Raw genomic sequence first — 6,578 nt, 5'->3', positions numbered from 1 at the left:
CCCCTAACAGACTTACCAGCCTGATGCTGTTCTGCAGCCCACCCTCACCCCATGCACAGATACAGGGGGCACATGCCCCCCATGGCTCCCCCAGGAGTGCGTGCAGAGGCAGAAGCCTCCCCCACAGCTCCATCATGGCTCCATCCCAGCCCCAGGCCCTCCCTCATCACAGCGGCCCTGATCTGTCCCCTCCCACCCATTCCCCCCTAACAGACTTACCAGCCTGATGCTGTTCTGCAAACTACCAGGCTGCATGTCAGCAATCATATCGGTATTGGCTGATAGTCTCATTAATAATCAGCCATCAGTATCAGCCCAAAAAATCTTTATCAGTGCACCCCTATTTAAAACTATATTATATTTATATCAGCAAGTTACCAAATCTTTATAGAGCATAATACAGAAGTATCTGACAATCCAGCTTCTCATGAAATGGAGAAAAACTCTCACTGATTTCAGTGGAAATTGATGCTGCCCTTTTCAGAGAGAGGGCTTGTAAGAGATTAATTGGATTGTAAGACTAGCAAAAGAAATTCTTGCTTTTGAACCAAGCGGTTTGCCAAATTGAGAACTTGCATGCTGTTTTCTATAGGAGTCAGATATTTCTTTAATTTCTTTAACTTGTTCTGAAACAATATTCATAAAGGCCTGCTTCCCTGAACCCAGCACGAATCCAACAACAGGAGGCAATTTACTTGTTCACAATTCAAAGCCTCTTTCCAGCTAGTACTCTATGTAAAAGAAGTTTCAGGAAGCAATATTGAGTCCCTGCATTTGTATTCAGCTGCTAGGACAAATTTCAGATTACATGGTCCAACTCCTACTGTGGCTTTGTTTACCACTCAAGTTTCTGTTGGTTTTTTTTTTTTAATTAGACTTGACAGATCCAATAAGGTTTCATCCAACCCCCAGCATAACACATTTTTAAGATTACAACTTTTCCTGGCTTCTGGGTTTCATCTAAATATGTCCATGTAATGTAATTTTTAAGGAAACAAAACTTTTTCAAAAATACAAACAAACTTATGTGTAGAACAGGAATAGCCAAATGTTGGAGAGAATCATCACTTGGGAGTGTTTTACCACATATGGCAGGCGTGTCCTAGAATCAAACCATTCCAGAAAAAAGTTGCAGACATAGTAAGGGAAATAACAGGATGCCATCTACCAGATAACCCTGTAGTGCTCTTACTGAATCTTCCTGAGAATTCTGCAACACATAAGAATTATCACTTATCTTCTAATGGCTTTAAGAATTATACTTGCAAAACCCTGGAAGAGAAGCAATACCCTTATTTTGAAACACTGACTGATTTTAAAAAGTTTGGGAAGTTTTAGCAATGGAAAAATTGTCCTATCTAGTATCTTTCAGGGGAGAAGGAAAAAGATGCCGTTTTAAAAATTTGGTGGAGTTTCTTGGAATTTGCTGAAACACAATCTCTTGGCCTGCCTTCAAATGAGCAAGCTTGAGAAATCTCTTTGAATACCGAAGGAGAATGCAAACTCTGTGAGAAGGAACTATCAGAGGTTGAAAGGAAGAGAAGAAAAGAACACAAAAATCTCTTCTCTGTGGACGCTGATTTGGGTTAAAGAGTAGTGCTGATGAAAGATAAATATTTGCCTTTATATTTTAGGGGACTGGATGCATCTTTAAATGTTAAATTTGTTACATGAGAAGTTAAATTTGTTAATAAAGTTAAAAAACCGTTTAAAAATCCAAATATATGTACTTCCATTGGACACATTATTATTAATAATTATTTGAATATAATAAAAACATGTTCACACTACTACCTAGTAATTTTAAGGGGAAAAAATCAATTTTGTTCACCTTAATACTATATCACCAATGAACCCAACTAGAATTTTTAGTACTGTAGGACAGATAGTTCTCTCTTAAGCTAAAAATACTACCTCTACCAGCACAATCCTTCTGAGACAGTCTACGGCAGCGGTCACCAACCAGTCAACCTTGATCCATCAGAGGCTCCACAATTGGGAGCAGTGTGACAGCCAGAACCAGAGGGATTAAAAAGCAATAAATGTGTGCTTCTTGGAGGCATTTAGTATTTTGCCTAATAGGCAATGTTAGCTGATATAAAGTTTGTAAATTCGAAACCCACAAATGTAACTTGTCTGTCATAAGTTTAACCAAAATGATAAAACTAACTGTTCGTGGAACTGACTGGGCCCCAAAGGCTAAGCTGCAGCTACAATATTAGCTGACCTAACAGTTTTTGCTCAGGGTTCAGCCTTGACAATAAAAACTGAATCCAACCACCTGGCACACCCAACACATTCCAGGAAAGCATGTCTCAAGAAAGCATATTCAGAAAAACCTAAAAGGGTTGGGTTTAGTAATGTTAATTCCAAACCTAAAAATGCTGCATTGTGATTTGCTTATTGGATAAACCCGAGTCTGAGTAGTAACCTTTTATGATAATTTTTAACACCTTTTAATCCCATAGGGTAACAGCTATAAAGCCAGACTATGCTCTAAAGCCAACAGATTAGCATAAGACTAGGTATAATAAGCACGTGCATCAGGTGACCAGTAGGAAGGAGGGAACAGAACAGTCATTCCAAGCCCAGACCCCGGTGCAAGTGAAGATCGGATCCTAATCGAGGGACCTTCCCCGGTAATCCCTCCAACAACGTCGATCGGGGTTGCCTGACTTCGCTGGAATCACTTGGCATACACCTGGCATGGAGGGGCTATCAATAAGTTGCCAACCCATGTCTGTCTATCTGTTGTTTTGAACAGCCCAGTGGCTGATACCCTCGCAGTGCCCAGTTGACCTGCGACAGTTTGATCCATCTATCTGTTGTTATTATTTACTATTAGCTCTTTAATACTGCATTATCTGGTTGTCACATTTATCTTTCTGTTAACTGTTGTGTATGTAAGCTATAATAAATTTGCCTTTGCTTCACTCCCAACTCTGCCTCCTTGATCCCGAACCAAACAGCCCAGTGGCTGATACAGTTGCAGCACCCAGTCAGCCTGCAACAAAATTGATACACTCACAGTACCCAGCTGGCCTGTGACAAAGCGGCAGGACACACATGGATGGGCTGAGCCACGCTCCATGCCCCCCAGGCCAGGGGTCAGAGCCCAAGCGGCTTGTCCAGGAGGCAGGTGGGGTGGGGCGGGGCAGGGACCATAGATCCTGGGATGCCCTTTACTTACAAAAAGTGATCTTCACCATAAAAAGGTTGGAGACCACTGGCCTATGGCTAGGTAAATAAAGTTAAATCTGCCATTTTAGATTCAGCATTAAAGAGTTGCTCGTAAGAGTTGTAAAAAAAGGAGGGAAAAAAAAATATTAATACCACTTAAGAGATTATATGGGTTTTGAATTTAGGGTTGCCTGGCCAAAAAAGGACTTTGATAGGTATGGGGATAGACAATGGGGACCATGCTCTGTACCTTCTGATGTTCCAGTTGTGCAATTAGCTCAGAATCATATTCAGCACGGTCAGTACTCCATGATCCGAACAGCAATGGTTAAACTCTGCTTCACCGTCACATGCCGAAGTTGCACTTGCATAGTCACAGAATGGCAATTTTTGGAACTTACAGTATGAATTCCATATAGCTACACTTGGCCCATGCTTCCCTACTGAGCATTGTTAGGAGGCTGTATTCAGGCTGCACTGGTACCCAAGGGAAATTGAATGGGCTGAGCTACTATTAATACCATTTAATTTCCAAATGGGAGTCACAGAAAGACAACTAGTAGATTCTTGATGCCAGAAAACATTTCTACCCTAAGTCTAGCAATCAAGTTACTTACTAGTTCACTCTGGACTACTTTTACTCAGCTACATACTGCGTGACCTTGTTCACCACAAATGAAAACAGAACAAACTCTGTGCTAAGTAGCAAAAAATTGCATTGCAAGCATGTAAAATTGAAATGGGATTTAGCCCAACTTTCATAAAGCCAAACAAAGATATATTCCTGACTCCAGGGCTATTCTGCCAAATTTGGAAGTGCTGCAGGCAACAGTCAAGTCACTATTAATATTATGCTTTTGTACTACAGCATTGGATAAACTAGAGACCCTGTAGACTGTTAAATCTTGCTAAGTCTTCATTAAAACATTGGCTCAACAAGACCTCAACTTCTAGCACCACCTTTACGTTACCTCCCCCGTCTTAAGTTTAACAAGGTCTCAGCTTCTAATTAGGTGCCCCCCACATTCTTCCTCCCTTCCTAGAAGGTGACCAGCCTGTTGGGATACCAAAAATATGCTAATTAGAGAGCTTCAAGGCCTTTTCAGACCACACCTAGAAGATGATCAAGTAACACATCTTCCAAGAGCACAGGAAGATATTTGAAAGGAGGCTGACCAATAAGGGATGGCTGACTTTTACACATACCAAGGTCATGAAATAGAGCAGTGGTTCTCAACCTTTTTCTTACCAGGACCCATTTGCAAAGGTTCATGGCCTGTCCCAACTCACACCCCGCTCGTCCTGCTGGTGCACAACCCACAGCCCCCGGTCCTGTCCTGTCCCCCAGGCTATGCTGGTGTCCCTCACACCCAACCTACAGCCCCTGCACCCTCAACCCTCCCAGTGCCCCTCACTCCCAACCTGCAGCCCCTGTTCCCTCCAACCCTGCCACTCAAGCCCTGCCGGGACTCATTCCCAACCCTCAGCCCCTTGCCACCAGCCCTGCCAGAGGGGCCTCCAGCTGCCCCAGTCCCACTGGGGCCAGAGCACGGTGGCTGCAGCAGCTCCAGCTCACATGGGGGACAGCGGAGCAAGCTAGAAAGACGAGGAAGGGAGGCATGCAGCAGTCTCTGCGCTGGGCTGGGGCTGCAGCGCCAAGCACGCAGCCTGGTCACAGCCCATTCTGCCCCCTGAGCAGCATCTCCCAGCCACCCACCCCTGTGAGCAGTCAGCCCACCCCTGCATCTCTCCCCCGTCCCCTTCCCCCCGCCACTGTCCTGCCACAGTCCCAGCACTTTCCCGGGATCAGCGTTTCCCAACTGAGGCTAAGACCCTCTGGAATCTTCATGCAACCCATGGGTTAAGAAACACCTGCATAAGTATATGTGTGGTAACAGTTGATGGGTGTTATTGTGGAATCATTAGAATCTGTGTAGTTTCTATAGTTATTCAATGTATAACAAACACATCAAAGACAAAACTTACATCACCCTTTGGACAGGTAAACCCTTGCACACTTCGACTCTGCCAGCCACTCTGATCAGCCAGCTGAGCATGATTAAAGGCTCTCATTATACTCACTGACAAGACATTTACTGTGGAGTTGACTAATTAGCTCTGCAGTAAACATCTTGTGTCTACACGTGCAGTGCTATTAGACAGGAATAAACTCCACAGCAGAATAGTACTGGAGTTAATACAGGTACAATCTAACACAAGTACCAACACAGTATTAGTAAATACAAGTACTATCCCGCTGCAGGGTTTTGTACTCTGCAGCAGCACACATGTAGATGCTGCCCAGGCTGGCTATCGCATGAGGATGCTTCAGTGCAGCCTCATGCCCCAGCCAGCCCCTCCATGGCACATCGAGCCAAACTAGAGCAGTGGGCTGGCAGGCTGACCACACCCCAGGGTCCCCGAGCAGCCAGAGCTGCTCTGCCCAGCTCAATGTGCTGCATTCCCACGCACATGTAAATATGGTGCCTGGGAAGCAATACATTCCAACACATTAAGTTCCAGAGTTTATTGTTTCAACTTAACTGCACATGTAAAAGCACCAGTTGTATTGTTTTTGTGAGTTTAATAAGTACAGCTAACCAGTGATGGATCATTTGGGGCTGAGGCTTGGTCAACCCAGCCACTAGCAACATGCAACACAAGCCAGTCACAGACAGGGATGCTAGATGACTAGTTTCTGAATACACACATAGCAGAAAAGGTGATCTCTAACCCAAAGAGCTTGAGAGCTTTAAAAACTTCTGGAAAAGTATTTGCAATGAAATCTTTTCTGCGATCTTTTAACACAGCAGTTACCTTACAATGACAGTTAACCCTAGCATTTTTCTTTAATAAAAATCCCTTTAACATGCTTTTCTTTTTGCTATCTTCTCTTTTCCTATATCCAGTCATATAAATTAATGATGCAAAACAACAAATAGTCTCCTGGTGGGACTTCTCCTTTCCAGACTATAAACCGATCCTTCCTTCCACCGCCTAGCATTAAGTGATCACATGGAATGAAATATTTTTTAAAATCATGTTGCAACATAACCAGATGTGCTCATCCAGCCTTTGTAAGAACAGCAGATGTAATCCTCAAACGACAGATGAACAGAGAGGAACAATACACAAAACACAACCAGAGGTGGACAAAGGCTAGAAACAGCTGTCACCAAAGGGAGCGATTCAGCTGCGCCGTGTGACCTGGGCCAGCGGGCAGAAGTCCACACTCAGCCAGACCCACGGGTCTTCCCCGCTCAGCCCAGGATTGCGGCAGTGGGGAACACCACCCAGGCCCCACAGGGCCGAGCACGGGTGCACTTCCCCTGCTGCCCCAGATCCGGGGCGCAGGTCTGCAGCGGCAGGGCAAAGGGCGTTTTCCCCGCCAGCCCCGC

At 44.5% G+C, this 6,578-nt stretch overlaps 1 long non-coding RNA gene across 1 annotated transcript in view; it reads right to left on the bottom strand.

Annotated features, from left to right (window-relative positions):
* Positions 1 to 5,234: 5,234 nt before the first annotated feature.
* Positions 5,235 to 6,578, bottom strand: part of LOC109308396 — a 19,657-nt gene continuing 18,313 nt past the window's right edge. Inside the window, exon 3 of the long non-coding RNA XR_002100602.1 lies at positions 5,235 to 5,246. This is a non-coding gene — a long non-coding RNA (uncharacterized LOC109308396). The remainder of the gene's footprint in view (positions 5,247 to 6,578) is intronic.

Source organism: Crocodylus porosus, unplaced genomic scaffold (assembly GCF_001723895.1).
Source record: "Crocodylus porosus isolate Cpor-Errol unplaced genomic scaffold, CroPor_comp1, whole genome shotgun sequence".
Taxonomy (NCBI): domain Eukaryota; kingdom Metazoa; phylum Chordata; order Crocodylia; family Crocodylidae; genus Crocodylus; species Crocodylus porosus.
Note: the sequence above shows the minus strand (reverse complement) of the source record. Positions and strands in the feature narration are given on the sequence as shown.